Source organism: Melanotaenia boesemani, chromosome 2 (genome assembly GCF_017639745.1).
Source record: "Melanotaenia boesemani isolate fMelBoe1 chromosome 2, fMelBoe1.pri, whole genome shotgun sequence".
NCBI lineage: Eukaryota > Metazoa > Chordata > Actinopteri > Atheriniformes > Melanotaeniidae > Melanotaenia > Melanotaenia boesemani.
In genome coordinates, this window is record NC_055683.1 from 38,391,622 (window position 1) to 38,416,147 (window position 24,526).

Genomic DNA, 24,526 nt, shown 5'->3' on the forward strand with positions numbered 1-24,526 from the left:
TTTTTTATTTTTGTCTAAACTGTTATTGTTAACCTGTTTTTAGTTGTTTTTATTCTCTTATTATAGCACGTTGAAAAGCACTTTGGTTCAGCTGTTGCTGTTGTAAAGCGCTATACAAATAAAGTTTGATTGATTGATTGATTGATTGATTGAGCTCAATTTCCACCTACAAAAATAAAAAAAAAACAACAAGAAGCTGAACCGGAACAGAAAATAAAACAACTACAAACCATCATCGTTTCTAACCTAACTGAAGAGACAGAAATCAGCATCAGGAGCAAAGAATCAATCTTTGTCCCACTGGGATTCTGGTAAGGAAGGGCTATTGTCTGATTGTTGTATTATTTTGTATATTTTACATAGATGATTTTTTGGAAGAAGAAATGTTAAGTAAATTTGAACTTAGTAATGGAAGATTTCAATTTATGGTCTTAATGTTATATTAGAAGACAAATACTAAACTAATACAGTACAAGATGTTCAAAATGGGATTTCATTCGGATTTCTGCGCTAACTGCTCTAAAAACACCTTGGATAATTACATCTAGGCCTGTTGCGATAGCAAATTTTGCTGTGCGATTAATTTTCTTGCAATACGCGATAACATTGCGCAAAGCAATAATGTAATTTTGAGACCATTTCCAACTAATATAATTGACAATGCCATAATAATGCAAATACACCCTTTCAAAGATCAATAAACTTTAATTTCTAAAGAACATTTTATACTGGAACTGGAAGAAAATTTAAATAAAACAAAAACAATAAATAGAACGGACTCTCAGTCTCATTAACAATAAATGAAAACCAAACACAACCAAAAACATTAAGTATGATAGAAAATAAAGTCTCTGTTCTGTAAACAAAACTTCCCTTCAAAAAATAAATAAAAAATATTAAACATGGAGCACAGACAGGGAAAACCAGTAAAACTGCCAGTTAGTACCATTGTATTAAAAATAAAACTAGAAAAAAGTATACTGCCCATCGTTGCTGTTTGTGGAGCTGAAATATCTCCCTCATCACTGCGTGTCAGACTGATCTACGAGCAGTGGGTGAACCGCTGCTGCGACGCTGCGCTTTTTCACATACGTTGGGACACCGGCCAAAAAGTAATGCGGCCCACTTGGAATCTTCCTGAACCTCTCCATTAGCCGCCATTGCTCTTGATGTTTATTTCAACGTGAGAAATTGGAGGATGAGCGTGAGAAGCCACTCAAATGCACGAGTCTCACGGCCGATGAGTGATGGTTTTCAGCCCTGTAAAACAGATGTGGCTCGTACAGGTCTCTGCCGCAACATGCTGCTGTCAAGTGTGACAGGAGAGAGATCCCTACGCAAGAAACCAGAGGTTCAGTCCAGATACTTCATAGTGAAACTGTTATCATACATGGTCTATGATAAAGTGAGATAGGAAAACAAGCTAATGGCGGCCAGCAAACTTGGAGTTATTTTTTCTTACCGTGCAATTAATTGCCTTATTGCTTATTGCGACAGGCGTAATTACATCCGTGCCGTATGGCACTGCACACCAGTTCAACAATTCTGGAAAGAAATCCCAGAATCTCTTTCTCACTTCATGAGCTGTCGCATCCCTCTGGACGCCTCACTCTGCCTACTAAGCCCAGTTTCCACCAACGGGTACGGGTTGGGACACATATTTCCACATGAGAACACTGGGAAGGGTATCCAACAATCTAACAATCTAGCCAACCCTACTAGAAAGGTGACTCCAAGAACTCTGTTTAAATTTGGCCCCTAACAACAAACAGAACAAAGTCCAATAAGTCCAACAAAAAAGTCAAATATCCAAATTAGTCCGTGTCCTCAGTCTGTCCGTGTGTGTTAGTCTTTCAATGTATGATTGTGAAAATGTTCATGTAACTGTTCATCTACTCGGGTAGTGTGATCTGGTTTCTTGTCTGTATGATGCAATAGATGTGCTTTCTCCAGGTGTACGATGACGTCACCAACATCACACCCTCCACACATGTAAGCCGGTGTCCTACTATCAGCGTTGTTTTAACGCAGCAGATATACTTTTCCTGTGGAAAGTGACAGACCAGTTGTTTGGTTTTCTATTTTGGAGTAATATCTGAACCAGTACCAAGCAAAATGCCTCAGTCTGTAGAGGAAACACGTCCTGCAAAGAGGCAGGAAGCTCAGCTAGCTTGTTTGCTAAAGAGCACGACTACAACAGCAAGAAGGATGGCAATCTGCAAGCAGTGATGGAAGAGGAGTTCCCTCCACTACCGCTGACCCCAAGTAAACCTCCCCTTGCCAAGAAACCCTTTTTTTCTCACGCTTTAAACTGATGATGCTGTTTGCATGTTGGCTAACTTGATAAACACCAGGAGTGATGCATTGGAGAAAATGGTGGACACCGTCCGCTCTGAAACTAAACTCATAAATGAAAAGGTTGCTCACACTGAAAAACATGTGGAAAAAAGTGAGGAATCTGCTTTGAAATCCATGGCTCGTGGCAGATCTGGAAAGCTATGGTCGTCAGTGGAATTTGAGGCTATACGGCGCTCTGGAGGCGGAAAAGGAAAATGTGTTCGAGGAGGTGGTTTGTATCTGCCAAAAAAACTTTCCATCCAGTAAAGAAAAGTTGTCTGATGACATTGATTTTACCCACCGGATGGGGAGAACCCGCCAGGACGACTCGAGGTCTCACGGCATTATCATCAGGTTCATCTCCCGACGTCTGAAGGAGGACTTCTGGACAGCTGCTAAGAATAGTGGCTTTCTCTAATCTTAAGGCCTACGCTTCTCCTAGGACTTAACAAAGGAGGAAAGGGATAACCGACAGAAGCTGTGGCCAAAGATTAAGAAAGCTGGTGAGGAGGGAAAGGCTGCATACTTCGAGGGAGGTGGTGGTTTTATCAATGGTTCAGAGATTCATCCATAACCCTAAAAAACTACATCTATGAGATGGTCCCTGTGTTCGGTCCCCTCTGCTCTCAGGTGTTTTTTGAGCCTCGATTGTGAACATCTGAGTCTGTTCTTTCTTGATCCAGATATTATAATAAGAAAACAGTTTATTTAGTTCCTGTAAGCGTTAAATAATCCTATCAGGGTAACTTTACTGCTGCTGTTCTCGATGTTACACTACTTGTTAAACTTTAAAGGTTTTATAAAACAAAACTTTATTCTTTGTGTTCATTACTGTTCATTTTCATGTCTACTCTATCTTTTGTGTCTCTTGATGCCAGGGGGCTACGCAACAAAATGTTAAAGCTTTATTCCTTTTTGCTAAACAATTTAATCCAGACTTTTGTTTTTTTAAAAGAATCTCAATCTACCTCTGATGATGCTGAATTTTGGAAAAGGCGATGGGGTGTCACCTTATGGTTTTCAGCTGGTACAGAGCGCTCAGCCGGGGTAACTACTTTAAAAAACAGATTCTGTGGGGAGGCATTATTCACTGAAAATGACCTATTAGGCCACTTCATATGTCAAATGATCCAATGTAATGAAATAATTATTACCACTAATGTCTACGGGTACAACACGGAGAAGGAAAATGACGGTCTGTTTCTGTCCCTAGGGAAAACTTTGTTAAATTGTTTAGATAAATTTACAAATGCAACACTGTTGTTAGGAGGTGATCTCAATGTTCACAATTCTTTAGACAAATGGCCTCCTCGTGCACCAAACAGAAGCATCACCAAGCTTAACATTTTATAGAGAGGTTTAACCTTCATGATATCTGGACAGGGTTCCACACTAACTTTTCTTATGAGGAGCACAGTGGCCCCTAACTTAAATGTTTAAGAGTGGAAGCAGAAAATTTCGGGGTGCACACTAAAGTCGACTTGTAAAGCAAACATTCACATTTCCTCTCATTTTCACTGTATTAGTGATAAATACTTGAATAAATTCAGAAATTACAATGTTTACAATTCACATTTTTTGAGCAGCAGTTAACATAAAAACCATCTTACATGAATACAAAACTAGTAGACATAGAACTTGTGCCTATACTCCCTCCTCTCCCTAGAACAGACCCTCCTTTTGGGGGAATAAGGTGCCTGTGTAGGCCAGCCTTTGTAATTAGATAGATAGATAGATAGATGGATGGATGGATGGATGGATGGATGGATAGATGGATAGATGGATAGATGGATAGATGGATAGATGGATAGATAGATAGATAGATAGATAGATAGATAGATAGATAGATAGATAGATAGATAGAAGTACTTCATTCATCCCAAGCTGGGAAATTTAGGTGTTGCAGCGGTACAGTCATTTGTGCTTCTAAAGGTAGCAAAGTAAAAAACAGTATAAAAATTTGGTCTCCTTGTACGCTGAGCTTGACTGAGCACATTTGTATAGCCTCCTTGACAGCAAAGTCATCAGTGCTTGGTCCTTACATACTTATTCTAATTAGGTCCTCAACTTTGTCCCCATCATCAATCAATCAATCAATCAAAACTTTATTTATAAAGCGCCTTTCGTACAAGATTGTGGCTCAAAGCGCCTTACATTTAAAAACATTCCCGTCCAATCACCCTCACCCCCCACCCCCCATACACGCACAAACACTCCTTCAAATTCAAAGTACATGATGCCAGGTGCAGATGGAAAAATGAGGAAACCTCATCAGAAGGGGATCCATCTGCACCAAGGGTGGGACAGTATTCTGTCAAGTTTCTGCAACTGCAGGGACACAGGAGCACGGCGGCCCGGGGAGACCTGGCTGAAACACCAGCCCCCACCGCCAAGACATACGTCCCACCGCATCGATCAGCCACAGCCGGATACCACCCCCAGTACAGACGGACCCCCGTAGAGGAAACACTGGAAGGATCCAGAAACAATAAAAGGCAGTAAAAGAGCACTCAGTGTATAAAACGTCAGAAGTAATAAAACCAAATATTACGAAACTAATTAAGACTTAAATAACTGAATATCAACTAAAAGCTAAGCTGAATAGATGGGTCTTCAAGCGAGTCTTAAAAACCTGAATGTTCTCTGCAACCCTGAGGTCCTCCGGCAGACTGTTCCACAGGTGAGGGCCGCGCCACTGGAACGACGCCTCCCCGTGGGTGTGTGTCCTGACCCTAGGAATGACTAAAAGTCTACTGCCGGAGGACCGCAGGGATCGCGAGGGTTCATAGGGTAAAAGCAAATCTGAGAGATAAGAAGGTCCAAGACCATTAAGACATTTAAAAACTAATAAAATGACCTTAAAATCGATCCTGAAGCACACAGGGAGCCAATGCAGTGATCGTAAAATGGGTGTAATATGGGCCCGCCTTCTGGTCTTTGTCAGGACACGTGCTGCTGAATTCTGAAGAAGTTGTAAACCTGAGATGGTTTTTTGGGGAAGACCAGAAAGCAGGGCATTACAGTAGTCAATACGACTTGTGATAAAAGCATGCATAAGCATCTCTGTGTTAGCCCGGGAGAGAATTGGGCGCACTCTGGCAATGTTTTTTAAATGATAAAAACTTATTTTGGTAATATTCTTAATATGGGGAATAAAAGTCAGCTCAGAGTCAAAAATCACGCCCAAGTTTTTTACTTGTGAAGATGGATTAAAAGACATTGATTGTAGTTTAGGTAAAAGTTTCTCTCTCTGGGCCCCAGGACCGATGACTAAAAACTCAGTTTTGGCCTGGTTAAGCTGGAGAAAGTTTTCTGCCATCCAGGATTTGATGTCCAAAATACAGTTAAAAAGAGCATCCATTGGCCTTGAGTCATCAGGAGACACGGAGATGTACAGCTGGGTGTCATCAGCATAGCTATGAAAGTTGACCCCATGTCTCCTGATGACCCCGCCAAGAGGGAGCATGTATAGATTAAAAAGCACTGGGCCCAAAACCGAACCCTGGGGCACACCACATGTGATCTCCCGGACCCTAGAGGAGTAGCTGTCCATGCTTACCATAAATGTCCTGTCTGTGAGGTATGAGGTGAACCACTTGTGAACTGTACCAGAGAGGCCGAGCTGCTTTAAACCAGATAAAAGAATAGTATGGTCAACGGTGTCAAAAGCAGCACTTAGATCCAGGAGAACCAACACTGTTGTCTTCTCTAAGTCATAATTTAATCTAAGATCATTTAAAATCTTAGAAAGGGCCGTCTCAGTGCTGTGGTTCACCCTGAACCCAGACTGAAATTTCTCAAGGACATTCTGTGTGTTTAAAAAATCAGCGAGCTGAATAAAAACTAGTTTCTCTAAAATTTTACTTAAAAATGGTAAGTTGGACACCGGTCTAAAGTTATTAAGGTCATTAAAATCCAAACCGCCCTTCTTCAGCAGGGGCCTCACCACAGCTCCTTTAAAGGCAGCAGGGAAGACCCCCGTCTGAAGAGAGCAGTTCATAATGTTTAAAAGCTCGTCTCTAAAAGATGCATAAAATGACTTAAAAAACGAAGTTGGGATTGGGTCCAAAAGACATGTGGTAGGCCTCACTGAGGAGAAAACCTTATCAAGTGTCACAGCGTTAACCAGGGCAAAACTGTCCAGTGTTTCCTCCGGTAAAGGCAGACACTCAGATGTATTTAAAATAATGTTATTTTGAAAGGATAAAATATCACGTCTTATAGTGTCTACCTTACCCACGAAGTGGTCTGCAAACTCCTCGCATAGAGCATGTGTTGGGTTAAAATTGGATATAATAGAATCTGAATTTAAGATATTATCTATTGTTGAAAAGAGGATTTTGGGGTTGTTTTTATGGTTACTGATTATTTTTGAAAAGTAATTATCTCGTGCATTCCTAAGGGCGTTATTGTATATTTTTTGTTGATCTTTGTAAATTTGATAATTTATTGTTATTTTGTTTTTTCTCCATCTCCTCTCAGCCATCCTGCATTTCCTCTTAATTTTCTTTAGTTCCTCATTCCTCCATGGGGCTATAGGTTTAGTATAAATGGATGTAGTTTTTTGTGGGGCAAGAATGTTGAGGGCTGACTGAAGTCTACTGTTAAAATTTTCAACAATAAAATCACAGGAGGCAGTTAAAACAGCAGGAGGACATTTCTCTAACACCTGGAGAAAGTTTGCAGTCACTTCAGGGGTCAGATGACGCTTCCTCACCGTCCTCACCGAGGCACCCCGCTGGATAAAACTGGTGACGTTAAAAAACACACAGTAGTGGTCAGAAACAGCCAAGTCGACAACGGAGGACACACCAGCAGACAGGCCATACGTGATGACGAGGTCTAGGGCGTGCCCGCCGTTGTGACTCGACTGCCCCACGTGTTGAATAAAACCCATGTAACTAAGAACACTTAAAAACTCAGCTGCCACAGGATCTGAGGGGTTGTCTATGTGTAAGTTAAAATCACCAGTTAAAACAATCATACTATAAGAATTATAGATAATAGATAAAAAATCAGAAAATTCTCTAATAAAAGCTGAGCATTTCTTGGGTGGTCTATAAATGGTTATAATCAGGATGGGAGGACTGCTAAGAATGATTGCATGGTATTCAAAAGTGTCATAGTGATTAAATAAAACAGGTTTGGTGGCAAGAGCTTTTGATGTTATTGAAGCAGTGCCACCTCCCCTTTTACCATGTCTTGTCGAAAAAGCAAAGTTAAAATTAGGCGGTGAGGCCTCAGCAAGGACAGCAGTCGCGTCTGCACCCAGCCAAGTTTCAGTTAGAAACATACAGTCAAGCTTGAAGTCTAAAACTAAATCATTGATAATAAAAGACTTATTTACTAAAGATCTTACGTTTAAAAGAGCCATGTTCAGAGATGTAGGGCAAGCTTTATTTCTGAGTTTGTTTACAGTGATGTTGACTGGTTTAAGAGTGCGGTTTGTTCTTTTCGTCTGTATGTGTTTCTATTCGTGGATATGACTGGGATAGATGAAAGAATGTAACAATTGTCTGTTTTGTCCGGATCTAATGATGGCGGTTGTTGATTGGATGGTGGATCAAGCTGTAGGGATCGGATGGGGGGGCTAGTGAGCACGGGGTAATCGGATACTGGTTGTGGTTGTACAGAGGAAGAAATGAGCGTGGGGACGTCAGATGTAAACAGTCAGTGTGCATCTGATTGCAATGTGTACTGTAAATTGAATGCTAGAATACGGGAACCTAATCTATTCGGATGCAGACCGTCCGATGTGTAATAAGTGGAGCGGTTCCAGAACACGTTAAAATTGTCGATAAAATCAATGTTCAAAGCTTTGCAAGTATGCTGGAGCCAAGTGTTCAGTCCGAGTAGTCTGCTAAAACGCTCTGCGCCGCGATTCAGAGTGGGAAGCGGGCCGCTAATAAAAACAGACTTGCCGCTGCTTTTTAAAATGTTAAAAAGATCCCTAAAATTGTTCTTAGTTGACTCCGATTGACGGTGGGTGGTGTCGTTGGTCCCGACGTGCACAACCACCCGCTTCACTGAGTCTGGAAGAGACTGCAGCAGACCGGGGAGCTCACTCATGATTACCGGTACGGTGGCACCCGGCATGCATTTTGTGGTCGCATTAAAGAAACGGACATGTCTTACCACAGAGTCCCCGATTATGAGGGTCGTAGGGGGAAGGAGAGGAGGTGGGCATGAACGCCGGGCCGTCCGGTGGTGAAGGGGATCCAGGGAGGAGGACGCCACCCCTTCGCCCGCGGCAGAGGAGAAGGATTGCGGGGTATTTGGTGGCTGAACACCCAGTGGTGGAAACTCTCGCTCATTCAGGATGAAGCCAGCAGCAACGGCACCAGACCGGGACGACCCGGAGTCCTGCGCCGACCCGTGGACCTCAACAGTATAGTTTGCTGAACGTCGGCGAACTGCCTCTCCCCCATAGGACATGGTATGACTGCTCCATGAGGTTCCTGGAAATAAATAGCTTCAGGGACTGATGCTTCTCTCCAGCCACTGTTCCAGTCCAGTTATTGACGTCTGTCTTTGTTTCTTTATTTGTACGTGATTAATGTGACTGTAGAGATTTGTGGTGTTGCCTTGCGGTGCTGCAACTAGGGAAAACACACCTAAATTACTTCCAAACCACTACAGAATGTGAGTTTTTTGGGTACAAGTTCAGTTGGGGGGGGGGGGGGGGGACTTCTCTCGCATCTACCGCTTGGGTTTTCATCGCTATGCATTTAAACGTCCTTCCCACCAACTTCCCTCCTCTTTCACGCTCGCTCCCTCTTTCCAAACACAGGCCGCTTCCTCCCAGAGATGTGACGTTCATGAACGAATCAATTCTTTTGAACAACTCTTTTAAATGAATGATGGGAACCAATTCACAGCTGTGAGCCATTCATTTGAGAGACTTTTTATATACAAGTTTTTGACACTGCCTTCATCAAATCAAACTTTATTTATAAAGTTCTTTTCATGCCATAGGCAACACAAATTTCTTTACATCAGGCATGTCAAACTGGTCCAGCAAAGGGCCGTGTGGCTGCAGGTTTTTGTTCCAGCCAGCCAAGAGCACACAGTTTGACCAATCAGCTGTCTGAAGTCTGAGATCAGTTGATTGAATCAGTCAAATCTGGTGTGCTGCTGCTTGGTTGGAACAAAAACCTGCAGCCACACGGCCCTTTGCTGGACCAGTTTGACATATGTGCTTTACATGATTAAAAACACTCAATGAAATCTTTCACACAGTCACACGCACACACGTTTATCCTTTTTTATCTATTTTTCCTATAATTATTTAATCTTGTATAGTAGATTTTATATATTTATTTTGATTGTTTGTCATTCTTATATTGTCAATTTTTTGAATGGCTCTTTGAGAGGAACGGCTCCTCAAGATCCGGCTGCCTTCAAAGAGCCATAAATCCCATCTCTACTTCCTCCACTGAATCACATGTTGTAACGCCGCTTTATCATTGGTTGAGGGAGGAGGCAACGGCAGTGCTGCGTTTGGGGACTCTTGAAAAATTCCAGGAGGAAATTAGGAGCGTTGGTTTGTGATGCAGCTTGTGATATAAAATGCTTTAGAATCGCTGTGTGTAGAAATTAGATTACATGTATGTGTGAATCGAGATCGTGACTTTTTTAATGATTTATTGTGCAGCCCTACTGTGGACATTTGCCCCACTCCCCTTACAGACCACAAAGCCACAGTTATAAAGATGAACCTATCCACCTACAAGCCATGTACTACTCATTCAGCCTTCTGGAGAATAAATAGTTCTATATTGTTAAATGACTCTGTTAAAGAACAACTCAAAGAACGGATTGTTTCTTTTGGTTTAAAGCCAACAGGGAAAATCAATATGGGATATACTGGGAATGGTTTAAATTTGAGATTGGTAAATATTTCAGGAAAGTTAGCAGTGATATTGCCAAACACAAAACAGTGCATGAAGTAAATGTGCTTTCGTACACTGTCTTAATGTAGACGGAGTTATTACAGAAGATCATAGAATTATATCCAGTTACTGCAGTGGTTTTTACCAAAAGCTGTATAGTTCTACATTCTGTCAGGCATCGGCGGACACCTTTATGAATTCCTTACCAGGTAAAACTATTGCTAAAAGCCAAATGGAGATGTGTGACAAATCCATCACACTTACAGCAAACATAAATTTTAGCAGTTTTTAGCCGGATTCGTGGACGTAGATAGGCTATAAGTCTTAGAAATGATTAATGCAATAGGTTCTGTATGTTTATTCATCAGTGATGAACCTCTAGATTAAGCGGTGTCTGTGGCGTAAACAAAACTGTCCTTGATCTGAAAACTGATTCGGAAACAACTGGCCCGTTTCCATGGTAACACTGAGGAAGCTGCAATGGTTTACAAGATTGTACATCACTTAAAAAGAATCTGCAAAGTACCCATAAAGACCATATAAATAATGTTTGCTTTCATATGAACTGCCAGTGTGTGTTCACCGTAGGTAACTGTGGCATCAAACCACCGAGCCAGCAGTGGCACTGAGGCATTTATTTGGCAGCACCACCTGAGGCTAGGACGCTGCCTTAATAAGAAACACGGCCTCACAGCAAATTTCCACCGGGTCCGTGTGCGCCCCATCCTCCGGAGCTAAATGTATAAAAACAGCTTGAGAAGTCAATCAGTCAGGCCTCAGGGTTTTTTTTTCATGATGGATGATGAGACATTTATCCTTGAAGTGGAGAATCAAAAGATTTTATATGACACCACAGATCCGTTTTACAAGGACAACAGCAGAAAGGAGAAGGTCTGGACTGAGATATCAACAGTTTTAGGAGCAGATGGTGAGTTTAACATGCTTATTAACATAAATACATTTTTTTACAGCATGCTACCCATTCAGTCAGGTGAGCTGTCTGTAATACTTGTTAAAAGACGAGTTAAAAGGTCAGTGAACCAAAAGACCAGAAAATGAACGTCAGACAGGCAGAGTGATCTTCTGTTTACATGCAGCCATCTTTATCCATGGTTGTAATTGCGTGAACTGACGGCATCACGCGTGATCTCGCAACTCTCCTGTGACTTCATAATCTTGTAGAAGCAGATATGTAAACTACACTCGTAAAGCACTTCGTGTCTGACACGTTTCTGGTGACTTGATGCGCCACAGAAAACCAGAACACAGCGCACACGGACCCGATGGAAATCGGTTGTGACTCTTCCTCTCTGCAGAAGCAGGTTATCATACCCTGAACTAAGTCCAGAAATAAACTGAAGATTAAATCCAGAATTACAATGACTGGGATGGTGTTCTCTGCAGAGCTGTGGTCCCTCATCGAGGTGTGTTAATAAGCTGGAGATTGGAAGGATTTTTTCTTCAATTTTCACTGTGAAATTTGGGGAGAAGTCTTCAAATAAACTAGTAGCAAGAAAGCCAGAAAGCCTTTGCTTCAAGGGAATTATAGTGGGGGCGACTGCTTGGAAAGATTGGTTGAGTCCTGAAGTGTGAGGGACCATTAAAAGATTAGATGACCTCAGACTGCGACAGCATGTGTAAGGCTGCAGCAGTTCATATATAGAGGAGACTGACCATGTGATGCTCTGAAGGTTGAGAGCAAAGTCTTAAAATGAATTTTAACATTAAATGGTACCAGTGAAATTTCTATAAAACATAGAAATCTTCTGTTTGGATGAGGCAGAGTTCTCATGGTAGAGTTCTGGACCTCTTCTTTAAATCAACATACTGTGACAGTGGTCTAATCATGAAGAGATAAAAGCATGTTTTATCATCTCTGATTCATTTCTTGACACTATTATCTGAGTCTTCTGATAATTCTCCACATCCTGCTATATATGTACTTACAGAGCTTTGCTGGAGGCTTTGACCACTGGCAGCAGCCTCAGAAGAACCTCCTCTGAAGGAGAGTATTTCTGCAGGTCAAACACCTCCAGATCTTCTTCTGATGACAGTAAGATGAAGACCAGAGCTGACCACTGAGCAGGAGACAGTTCATCTGTGGAGAGACGTCCTGATCTCAGGAACTGATGGATCTCCTCCTCTAGAGAACGATCATTCAGTTCATTCAGACAGTGGAACAGATTGATGCTTCTCTTTGCAGACACATTCTCACTGATCTTCTTCTTGATGTACTGGACTGTTTCCTGATTGGTCTGTGAGCTACTTCCTGTCTGTGTCATCAGGCCTCGTAGGAGACTCTGATTGGTCTGCAGTGAAAGACCCAGGAGGAAGCGGAGGAACAAGTCCAGGTGTCCTTTTGGACTCTGTAAGGCCTCGTCCACAGCTCTCTGATGGAGACGTTTTGAATCTGGTTTCTTTAAGTTTGTGGGCATCTTAGAAAGTTTTTTTTGTTTTTCAAACAGGTTGACTCCAGACTTGATGAAGGTCAGACGGACATGAAGAGCAGCCAGAAACTCCTGAACACTCAGATGGACGAAGCTGAACACCTTCTCCTGGTACAGTCCTCTCTCCTCTTTAAAGATCTGTGTGAACACTCCTGAGTAAACTGAGGCTGCTGTGATATCGATGCCACACTCTGTCAGGTCTGATTCATAGAAGATCAGGTTTCCTTTCTGCAGCTGATCAAAAGCCAGTTTTCCCAGAGACTCAATCATCTTCCTGCTCTCTGGACTCCAGTGTGGATCTGTGTCAGCTCCTCCATCATACTTGACCTTCTTGACTTTGGTCTGGACCACCAGGAAGTGGATGTACATCTCAGTCAGGGTCTTGGGCAGCTCTCCTCCCTCTCTGGTTTCCAGCACATCCTCCAGAACTGTAGCAGTGATCCAGCAGAAGACTGGGATGTGGCACATGATGTGGAGGCTTCGTGATGTCTTCATGTGGGAGATGATCCTGCTGGCCTGCTCCTCATCTCTGAACCTCTTCCTGAAGTACTCCTCCTTCTGTGGGTCAGTGAACCCTCTGACCTCTGTCACCATGCCAACACAGTCAGGAGGGATCTGATTGGCTGCTGCAGGTCGTGTGGTTATCCAGAGGCGAGCAGAGGGAAGCAGTTTCCCCCTGATGAGGTTAGTCAGCAGCACATCCACTGAGGTGGACTCTGTAACATCAGTCAGGGTCTCATTGTTGTAGAAGTCCAGAGGAAGTCGACTCTCATCCAGACCGTCCAAGATGAAGACAACCTGGAACTCTTCAAAGCTGCAGATTCCTGCTTCTTTGGTTTCAGTAAAGAAGTGATGAACAAGTTCCACCAAGCTGAACTTTTTCTCTTTCAGCACATTCAGCTCTCTGAAAGTCAGTGGAAATGTGAACTGGATGTCCTGGTGGGCTTTGTCTTCAGCCCAGTCCAGAGTGAACTTCTGTGTTAAGACAGTTTTCCCAATGCCAGCCACTCCCTTTGTCATCACTGTTCTGATTGGTTCATCTCTTCCAGGTGGGAGTTTAAAGATGTCTTCTTGTCTGATGGTTGTTTCTGGTCTGTGTGGTTTCCTGGATGCTGTTTCAATCTGTCTGACCTCATGTTTATCATTGACCTCTGCAGTCCCTCCCTCTGTGATGTAGAGCTCTGTGTAGATCTGGTTCAGAAGGGTTGGGTTTCCTGCTTTAGCAATCCCCTCAAACACACACTGGAACTTCTTCTTCAGACCACATTTTAGTTTACGTTGACAAGCTGCAGCCAGAAGTTCTGAAAGAAAAGAAGAAATAAGAAGAGTCAGTAAAGATTTGAAGCCTCTGAGGAATGAGGATGTGAATATGTGATGTTCATGTGTTGAGACATCAGTAAATGTGTCGTTTATCCAGCAGCTTCAATCTTTAGAGAAATCCTCTTACTGCTCTGCAGACGCTCAGCCAGCTCCTCCTGCTTCATCCTCCTCAGGAAGTCCACTGTGATCTTCACTAACGCCTCTCTGCTGCTCTTCCTCTGCTCCTCATCCTCACCCTCCAACACTGAGCATTCTGGGTAATCTGGACTCAGAAGCTTCTGGATCTTCTTCAGCTCCTTCTTCATGAAAGTGATCATGTTGTCCTCCAGCAGCTGGAAGAGAAACGATATGAAGGACACAATCAGACTGAAATCATGGAGCCAAACATCAGATCCATGTTGGACACACTGACAATCCACTGGTCTACAAAGGTCAGCATGGAGATGATGTGGACAGAAGAGATGGAGAAGTAGTTGTTGTACATGTACAGACCATAAATATGGAGTCCAGCTGTGTTTGATGCTGCTGGGCAGACTGACCACTGGGAAGCTCTGAGCTCTGCTGGTCCACTCTGTGGAGGAATCAGGAAGAATCACATCACATTCTGTCACATGGAGAAGCTGCTTTCAGCTTTTAGGAAGCTCTCACCAACACCTTCATGAAGCTCTGTGCTGAGGTGCCCTGGAGCAAGGCAGCCACAGCCAGTGTGTGCTTGGATGAGACTGGTTAGACTGGGCAGCTCCCAGTATAAATGTGTGTGATGTTGGAGTTTTCCACTAAGAAAAAGTTTGGTGTGTTTGTGAGGAGCCAAACTGACTGCAGGTCACTTAGTAACTGAGGTTCAGAGAATCTCCTGAACTTCTGGAAAACGTCCAGAATCTGTTTCCTTTTTCCAGAGGAGGAAAAACTCTCGTCTGCTTCTACGTTCCACAGATGAGAAAGTTGAATTATGGAGATTCTATGTTTCCTGCACTGAGACAGAATCCTCCTGATTATTCTCAGCTCACAAGAAATATTTAATAAAACTCACATGTTTATTATTAGAGCTTCATCTGGATGTTTCACCTTAAATACTGAAGATATCCTTTATTATTATTATTATTATTATTATTAATATTATTATTATTATTATTATTTATTATCATTGTTATTATTGAGTTTAAACACAAGATGGAATAAAACTAAACTGATGCAATAATTTCACACAGCTCACCTCTGTGGCTCTGATTGAAAATCAAGAGGAATATTCTTCGACCGGTCGCTCTTGAAGGACAAACAGCTGGGCTCAGCTCCAAGTCCAGGTCCAGGTCCAGGTCCAGACTGGTTCCTGTGAATCCAGATGTTTGGTGATGTGAGTTGTGATCTCTGACATGGAGAAGAGTCATGGACAGTTAGAGATGGACATCTCACCTCTGAGTGGTTTTAGAGGGAGGGACTCCCTCCTCTCTGTCCTGATCCATGATGCTGGATTCACATCAGCTCACACACACTTTCTACCTTCACCTGCAGAGGAAACACACATCATTCATCTGAACATCAACTGAAATCCTCCTTTCCATCATCTGCTGCTCCTCCTCTGATTGGCTCTGAGTTTCTGCTTCATATCAGAGTCAGATGGATGCAGTCAGACAGCAGTGAGGAAGAGGAAGCTGCCTTCAGCTGCTGGACTTCTATCAGGACACCAGATGGAGGGATGGAGCTGCAGACCAGCACAGGACATGATGATGAAACTATTTACAGGACAAAGAGGACCATAATATGCAGAACAATTATAATTCACTTCACTCACATTTTCATAGCAAATACAAAGAAGAAGATAAAACAACAGAAGCACATTAAACACAGTGGAAGTGGGACAGTTTGAGTTAGAAAATGTCTCTGAGTGGGTGAACCAGATGTTGGAGCTAAAAACAATCCTCCAGATGAGCTGAGAGTGAAAGTTAAAGAGTTCAGCTTTAAGAAATCTGAAATTAACTGAGGAGCTTGTCCATGCAGAGCATCTAGAAGTTCTCACCACAAAGCACATGAACTGGAAACCAGTAAGAAGACCATCACAACTTTATCCAGACGTGTTGCTGCATCAGATTCAGCTAATATTTTCCATCACATAGTAAAATGTCTCAGTTTCACCATCTGACATGTTGTTTATCTTCTACTGGGAATAAAATATGACCTGATGAGGTTTATAAATCGGTGAATTCTGGTTTTCTACACTTTTACACAGAGTCCCAACGTTGTTGTAACTGGAGCTGTTTATGTGAAACAAGGTGGAGGTGGAGGATGATCCAGGAAATAATGTTGCAACACAGAACTTAAAACCTGAAAAACCTGCCTGACTGTTTTTACTGTGAACACGAAGAGAAAGTCAGAGTTCAAGTTGTTCTGTAGAGCCACATTCCCGCCTCATTACACATCAACAAAACCACAGTTTGATCCTCAGAGAAATAACGATCTGATCATCATGTAGATTTGTCTTCAAACAGCAGAGATCAAAGTTGGAGCTGAAATCAGAAGTGAACAAGTTCTCCAAACATTCCAGAAACAAAGAGGAAAGTTCACACTTACAGTTTGTTCAGAGAAGAAGAAGAAGAAGAATCTCCACTGATACACAGGTGAGCTGCTTCCTGGAATGAGTCACATTTCTACCTGTGATGGAGGGAGGACAGGTAGGAGGAGGACAGGTAGGAGGAGGAGAGGTAGGAGGAGGACAGGTAGGAGGAGGACAGGTAGGAGGAGAGGTAGGAGGAGGATAGGAAGGAGGAGCAACATCAGATCTTCCTCCTCCTCAGTTTCCAACTGTCAGTTTAATTCTAAAGTGTCAGATTTTTCTCATCAGTCTTGTTTTCATCTGGAAATCCATACATCACCTGACTGGTTGTTACTCCTGTCAGTTCCAGTCTTTTAAATTTCCATCATTAAGATTCTACTGTTTTATCATCTTAACATAAATAAAACTGAATTTGTCATCTCTGTCAGAAACCACGATGCAGATTTAATTTCAGAGCAGGTGACTCATAACTGCAGGTGCACCATAAAGGTACTGGTGAATAAATCTGTGGTTTCACAGTTTGATCCAGATAAAGACTCCTGTACAGTCACATATTAAATTTTTTAATCAGTCTTTATGTATTTTTCTGAATACAAATGATGACCTGAGAGACTCTGACCCTAAACAGGTAAGAGTGTGGTTCTTGTGGGAGACACTGGGTTGTGTAGACAGAGCCTGGGTGACCTCAATTAAACATACAACTTTCCTATGGTTAAAGCAGCCGGAACGAATTTTGCAATGTTGGTTTTCTGGTGTTGGACAGCAGCTGATGTGGCCAAAGCCGCGGCTCACCTGCCAGACCCGACACTGTCAGGTCCAAAATTTGCTGATGATGTCCTCGTCTTCTGCTGAGAAATCAGACCAATCTGTGCTGAAGTCTGCAGACTGCTGGCCAAAGCAATGAAGGTCACTGATAGAGCCTAAATCCAGGGCCACCTCCAAGACCTTGAACCAAGACAGATGGTCCCACTTTGGTTCAATGTTGCAAATAATAACTACCGTGTTGCTATCGACTATCTCTGCCAGGCATGTTCACTGGCTCTAAACATGGTGGACACCCAGTACTGGCTGATGGATGGGAAGGAAACACTCCTTTCTCTCAAACTGAAAAAACAAGCAGATGTTCGCATATATGCAAGGGCATGCCCAGACCATCATAAACAAGAGGGTGGTGCAGAGAGAACAACCTGCTGCTCAGTGTGGACAAAACAAAGGGGATCATTATCGACTTCCAGAGGCCACAACCTGAGAATGCTCCCCTCAGCATCAGCAGCTGTACAGTGGAGAAAGTAGATAACATCAAGTTCCTTGGAATGCAGATCTCGCAGGACCTGAGCTGGAATAGGTCAAATGACCCCAGCAGAGACTGCACCTCCTGAGGAAGCTGAAACAAGCCTCTCTCCCCACCAGCATCCTCAGAACTTTCTACAGAGGTGTGGTTGAGAGCGTCCTGACAAGCTGCATCTCAGTATAGCCCTCCAGCTGCAGTGTGTCTGACAGAAAAGCCCTGCTGAGGGTATTCAGGGGAGCTGAGAGGGTCATCAGAGTTTCTCTCCCCTCTGTACAAGAACTTTTCCAGATCCACTGCAGGAGCAGAGCACTGAACATTGTCAGAGACTCCTCACATCCTCCCCATGAACTCTGAACTGCTGTCATTAGGCAGATGCTGCTGGAGGCAGAACCAGTAGACCAGCTTCTTTCTACCAGCTGTCAGCATGCTGAGCTGCTGATCCAGATATGCTCACACTAGGCACCTTCATCTAATTTTAGAATTTTAGTTTAATTTCAGTATTCAGTATTTATAGTTTTTAGTTTGTGTGTTTTAATTATTCACTAAGTCGCTTTAACTGTGAACTGTACTTTACATCACAGGGTGCCGCTACGGACATTAAATTCAACCAGTCTCATATATTCTGTCATCTACAAAATATTACATCTCAGGAGAGTGTGTGTGTATGTGTGTGTGTGTGTGTTAAACCCTTAAATTTTTTAGATTTGGTTTGTACTTTTTTGTTCTATTCTATTCTATTCAGAATAGAATAGAATAGAATACTTTTTTGTGGATCCTGGAGAAATATCCTCTCATCTTGTCTGCGCTACTGTTGTATGTACAGCAAAATGACAATAAAGCTAAATTTGAATTTGATTTTATTCAACAAAGAGACACTGGAACTGCTGCTGATGATAGAATCACTCATGCTGGAAGCTACAATTACAGGGAAACCTGAGGGGACATGTATGTTTGACTTCAGATGCCTACAAATAGTTTCCAGTTTTGACTCTGACACTTTGTGGAAAACAGATTTCTTATGGTGGGTTCAGGAGCCACCAGGTTGATTTTAAAATCCTCTGATTTAGGCGGGGGTCTTCCTACGCCCTCGTGTCCCGGGATGCACTCGGGGCTGCGGGGGGTGGAGGTTCGGTGCCTGCCTGGAGTCCTGTGCGGGGTGCCACTGGGCGCCATCTGCCCTGGGGGCTGCCCTCGGTGCCGCATCAGGGGGCTGGTGAGACCCCAGGGAGAATGTATGTGGTTGTGTGGGTGTGTGTATGTGGAGAGGGTCGGGTCTGGGGCCCACCAGGCCCTAGACTCCCTGGGCTGCCGGGGGGTTGCGGACATGTTCTTGTACCTGGGGTGCCTAGCCTTGGTGTTGAGTTGGCGTGGCCCGCGGTGGTTTTGCCTGGGGTGGTTGGGCTCCGTCGGGTTCCTGGGTGGGGCTTTGCTGGGGGAAAGGGTGGCCCTTGGGCCTGTGGGGCGCCTGCCCTCCGTGCGGCCCGCGCCACAGTGCCCGGCGCCCGCTGGGCCTGCTCGCCGTCGCCCTGGGCTGCCTGGTGTATGGCGTTTATTCGGTTCCAGAAGCAGCGCGCTTGAAAACCGCACGCGCGCATAAAAACAATGCACGCGCACGGGGATCACCGCGCGCGAGTACGTGATATGAGCGAGTAAATTAGTACCCGCGAGTTAAAACACACGTCACGAGGAGGCATTTCTGCATTGCGAGGGAATAACACAGTATTTGCAAGCAGAGAATCACCCTCGTGAGAGCTCATCAATCCACCGTGTTCACACATGTGGACCTGCTCGCTCTCAGTTCTGTCACTGCGCGCTCGGCTTAACAGTCCTCCTCGCTCGACTGCTGGAGTTTTGAGACTCTGGAGGCGGAGACTTTGGCTGATGTGCCTTATTCTCTGATTGGTCAGTTTAAATGCTCACACATTGCCCAGCCAAGCTAGTGCATTCGGGGACTTTGTCCACCATAGCGGGAGCACGGTTATTGTTTACATCAACCCTATTCATTTAGCGGCCCGCGGGCCGCATGCGGCCCGAAAGCAACCCTGCAGTGGCCCGATAGCAAATGCCAAGTGATTGGAATTTGGGTCCGAGGACTACAGGAAAACACCTATTAATAGCAGTGACTTCCATAAAATTCCAACAGTATCACAAACATTGAACGCAACGTTTACTGTAACCTAGCAACTATCCCGCAATGCATTGCGTTGTTAAGAAGGCGCGTTTGAGAAGCAATCCGCAATAATTAGCATTAGCAATTTTACAGCATGTCCTTACCTACCCTGAAACGACGTATTGGCGAGGAAAATCGTCAGTTTAATCCTGCGTGGACCGACAAGTATTTGTTTATTTTGCCACCTAGTCCAAACGCCAAGCCGATGTGTTTACTCTGCAATGAGTGCGTTGCAGTGCTGAAAGACTATAATGTCCGAAGACACCACGTTGAAAAACATGCCGCGTTTCGGAAAAACTTTCCTGAGGGATCACATGAGAGGGTGGCTAAAATCCAGAGTTTGACTGCATCTTACAACCGGAGCTGTTCTACAATGAAGCAGACTTGCACTGCTCAGGAAAGGGCCACAGCAGCTTCGCTTCGCGTGTCATGGATCTTGGCAAAGAAAAAGAGACCCTTCACAGACTCAGAAACAGTAAAGGACTGCATGTTGGCTGTCGTGGAAGAAGTTTTAACTGACGAAAAAATGAGGACGAGTGTGGCATCTGCTATCAAACAGGTACCTCTGTCTGACACTTCAAACATTCGCAGGGTTGATATTCTTGCCACAGATGTATTCGAGACGCTACTAAAAGAGCTCAGAAAGGCTGATAATATGGCTGTAGCAGTAGACGAGTCTACAGATAAAACCGACACAGCCCAGCTTTGCATGTATGTCCGTTTTTTTGACGGCAACATTTTCAAAGAGGAACTGCTGGGTTTATTGCCATTAGATGGGCACACAACAGGCGAGGTACTGTTTGAAAAAATATAATTTTTTGAAGATAATAATCTGGACATGAAGCGCGTGTGCATGCTCGTAACGGATGGGGCTCCATCCATGGCTGGAATAATTAGCGGCTTGGCTGCACGTTGGTCCGCTGTTGCGCCTCAGCTGACAACCCTGCATTGTATCGTGCATCAGACTGTGTTGTAGCACAAACTAAATGCAGTTTTATGTCTTTTAAGTGACTGTTTTTTGTTAACTTATTATAGGTTAAATATTTAGGAAAGACATTTTGTTTTCAATTATTTAATTTAGTTGCACTTTATTATACACTTGGATGTCAGCTTTATTTCATTTAAGAACAATAGTAAACATGCGCTCAAGATGAGATCTGTCTCAGATGAGATCAAATATGGGCAGGGAAAAACTGTTTTTGTTATTTCAAAAGAAGAAAAATATATCAAGTTCTGAAAAGTTGCTGTTAAGCAAGTTACTTTTTTATGCACTTTAAGATGTAGCCAAAACAAATGTTTCTTATCTGCACATTAACATGTGCTCAAAATGTGTCAAAGTTATGTGTTTTAAAATGTAATATAAAGAGGCAGTATTTCAGCATGTCGAGTTTTAGCATTGCTCTTCTATTCTGTGCTTTTGGATGTGGCAATATGTTAATAAACATCCAGTATGTTTATCTTATCTATTTGTATTTATTCAAAATGGTTAACTTTACTCGCTGTCTGCTAAAATTGTGCGGCCCTGTTCATATCTTTAGTCCGAAAATCTGGCCCGAGTGAATTTTTAATTGAATTGCCCTGGTTTACATGCTAATTTAGTGGACAGAGAAATACTGCGAAAAAGATATTGAATAAGTACACTTCTAGAGACTATATTTAAAAGTTTCAAGCTATTGTTTTTGATTGCTATACCGCTGTAAAAGCCTCCTCTCCAAAAGGCAGCCCAACATAGTTGGAACTGTGTGTGTATGTCACTCAGACTTCACTTTATTGCCACTTGGTAAATCTAACTAGCTGCCCCTTAATAAAAACTCATAGTCTAATGTGATAAACTCTGAATCACCTAAATTAAACTGCTACTAGTTATTGGTACACAGTACCAAAAAATGTGGTGTAATGCAAAAATCCTACAATAAAGTGTGGTTTAGTTTTTTTTAGTTTTTCACTAAGATACTAAATTAATATTATAATTTTAAAAGGCAGATTTTTTATTTTTATTTTTTAAGCAGATTTTACATGGAGAGGGGTTTTGTTTAAACCGGTGATTTAAATACAATAAATCCCCAGTGGTAAATAAAAAAGTAATAGAAACAACTGTAGCTTAACATGCTTTATTTAACAGATAACCAGCACCTGTGCAGCGAATTTCAAATGGCTTTAAGTTGGTTAAACTAGCTTTAGTTTTGTATAACTAATAAGTATTCACGTTATATCCGATTGCACGTTTTTTCCAATGCATGTTAAACATTCAATTGTTATATCTTTAAAAAATGCCATGTTTGTGCATCATAACACATATCTTCAACTATGCTTTCATTTGTCAATAGCCGAGATGTCACCTGCTTGAACGGCTTCTGCATAAAATACAAAGAGGATTCAGCACAACACCACTGAATCTTGATTATCTGGAGTTTTTATGTCGCCAGAAGCTGTACGTCCTGGACACCCTATCTAATTATGTACAAATACCTGTCATTATCACAGAAGCTAATTTAGCCATTACAATCATTTAAAAAAAAAATTATTCAGGAGCAGCAGGCGGGAACACTGATATCTATCAGTTTGTCATTTTTCCTTTCCCAAGGTTTATTTTTATCATTTCATTATGCACACTGGAACTAATTTATTTACTTTATTCTCTTGTCCTGTTGTCTTATGTCATTAAAAAGTTTGTTTTTTAAAAGGTTTCACTTGTTTTCTTGTCCTGTGGTGCCAGTCCCACCAGTAGGTCAGGTGAGTTTTTAGTTAAACCAAGTTCTTACTCAGTGAGACATTTCATTTTAGATTCAAAGCAAAGCAACTTTATTTGTAGAGCACAATTCAACAACATGGTGATTAAAAGGGCTTTACAAAGACATTAAACACATAAGATTATATAAAGCATAATTTTAAAAAAGATGAAAAGGTAAGAATATAAACTAAGCATGATCACGTTTTATTATTATTTATTTATTTATTTTTTTATCCACCTTAAGAGAGACGGTGCAAATTTGGTCTTTTAAGTACAAACCATTGAAATGCAGCTGAGAGATATAATCCTGTGTGAAGGGGATCTTCAGTGGTGTCTGCATTGTCTTTGACTTTAAATCCATACTGCTGGGACATTAGATGCTACCACACGGCTGGCTTTAAAAGATGAAAGTAAGCCGTATCAACCTAATCATTTAACCATATGAAAGTGAATTGTAAGGATGGTTATCAGTAAGAAATATAGAGGCTAATGAGGACCATGTCTGATCTTTAATAAATGCTAGCTTGTTGGTTGAGATGAATATTTCCCTCTAAAAAAATATGAAATTATTGTGCTGGTTACACTTATTTAATCTATTGTCAAACATGACTTGATCATCACTTAAATCAACATTAGCTTAATAATGCATTCAGTGACAAACGTGTATGTGCAGCAATAATATGTTTATTTAGTTTTCACCCTCAGTAATCTGATCGCTGCTGTCTGTTCCGTAGTAGAGTCCAGCAGCGTGGGGTTTGTTTGGGGCTATTGGAGGCTCCACGACCCACGTGACCGCTCTTACAGTCCGAAAACTGACCAATCAGAGGAAAAGGCACATCAGCCAAAGTCTATGGCAAGCCGTTTTGACATTTATTAGGTAAACGGGATATGTATTTCAGATATCTGTATTTCAATTCTTCCTAGTCAAAATGGACATTTCAGATATCTATAATTCAATTCTTCCTAGTCAAAATCAACATTTCAGATATCTAAAATGACATTCTTACTAGGACAAATGACGTCACATTCTCCATTCATGTGTATTGCGTTTTTACTTCCAGCTATCCTAAATGACATTCCTCCTATCTAAAATAAACATTCTGGATATCTGAAACAGTATTCTTACTAGGAAAAACGAGAGTTTCTGATATCCAGAATCCAATTTTTTCTAGTCATAATTTTCATTTCAGATATCACAAATGAAAAACACATTTCAGATAGCTATAAAATCATTTCAGACATCTACAATTTTTTTTAAATAGTAACAATGTCATTACAGATGTCAACTACTGCTAATATGACTTGTTAAAATTACATTTCAACTATCTATAATTATAATTATGTCTAGGAATAATGCAGTTACAGATACCTACAAACAGATTTTAGTTATCTTGAGACAGAATGGTGGGGCACCATTTTGACATAAAAAAGACTAACTGACTCTCCACATTTCTATTTTAGATAGCATTAAAGCATTCTTCCCAGTTAGAATAATTTTCTTGCTCGTCTGAACTGCTTGTTTCCTGTTCAGAATTACAGTGTTCCTAGTGACAATTGTGATTAAAGACATTCTATGGCAAGCAGTTTTGACATTTATTAGCTTACTGGGATATGTATTTCAGATATCAGTAATTCAATTCTTCCTAGTTAAAATGAACATTTCAGATATCTAAAATGACATTCTTACTAGGACAAATGAACATTTCAGATATCTAAAATGACATTCTTACTAGGACAAATGAACATTTCAGATATCTAAAATGACATTCTTACTAGGACAAATGAACATT

At 42.0% G+C, this 24,526-nt stretch overlaps 2 long non-coding RNA genes across 2 annotated transcripts; one reads left to right on the forward strand and one right to left on the reverse strand.

Moving 5' to 3' along the window:
• Positions 1-809: 809 nt before the first annotated feature.
• LOC121651937 lies at positions 810-21,233 on the forward strand. Its single transcript, XR_006012536.1, has 3 exons — positions 810-975; positions 18,315-18,321; positions 21,223-21,233. It is a non-coding gene; the product is annotated as an uncharacterized LOC121651937 (long non-coding RNA).
• LOC121651919 lies at positions 14,544-15,452 on the reverse strand. Its single transcript, XR_006012532.1, has 3 exons — positions 15,407-15,452; positions 15,210-15,323; positions 14,544-14,567 (listed from the first exon to the last, which is right to left on the reverse strand). It is a non-coding gene; the product is annotated as an uncharacterized LOC121651919 (long non-coding RNA).
• Positions 21,234-24,526: the final 3,293 nt, after the last annotated feature.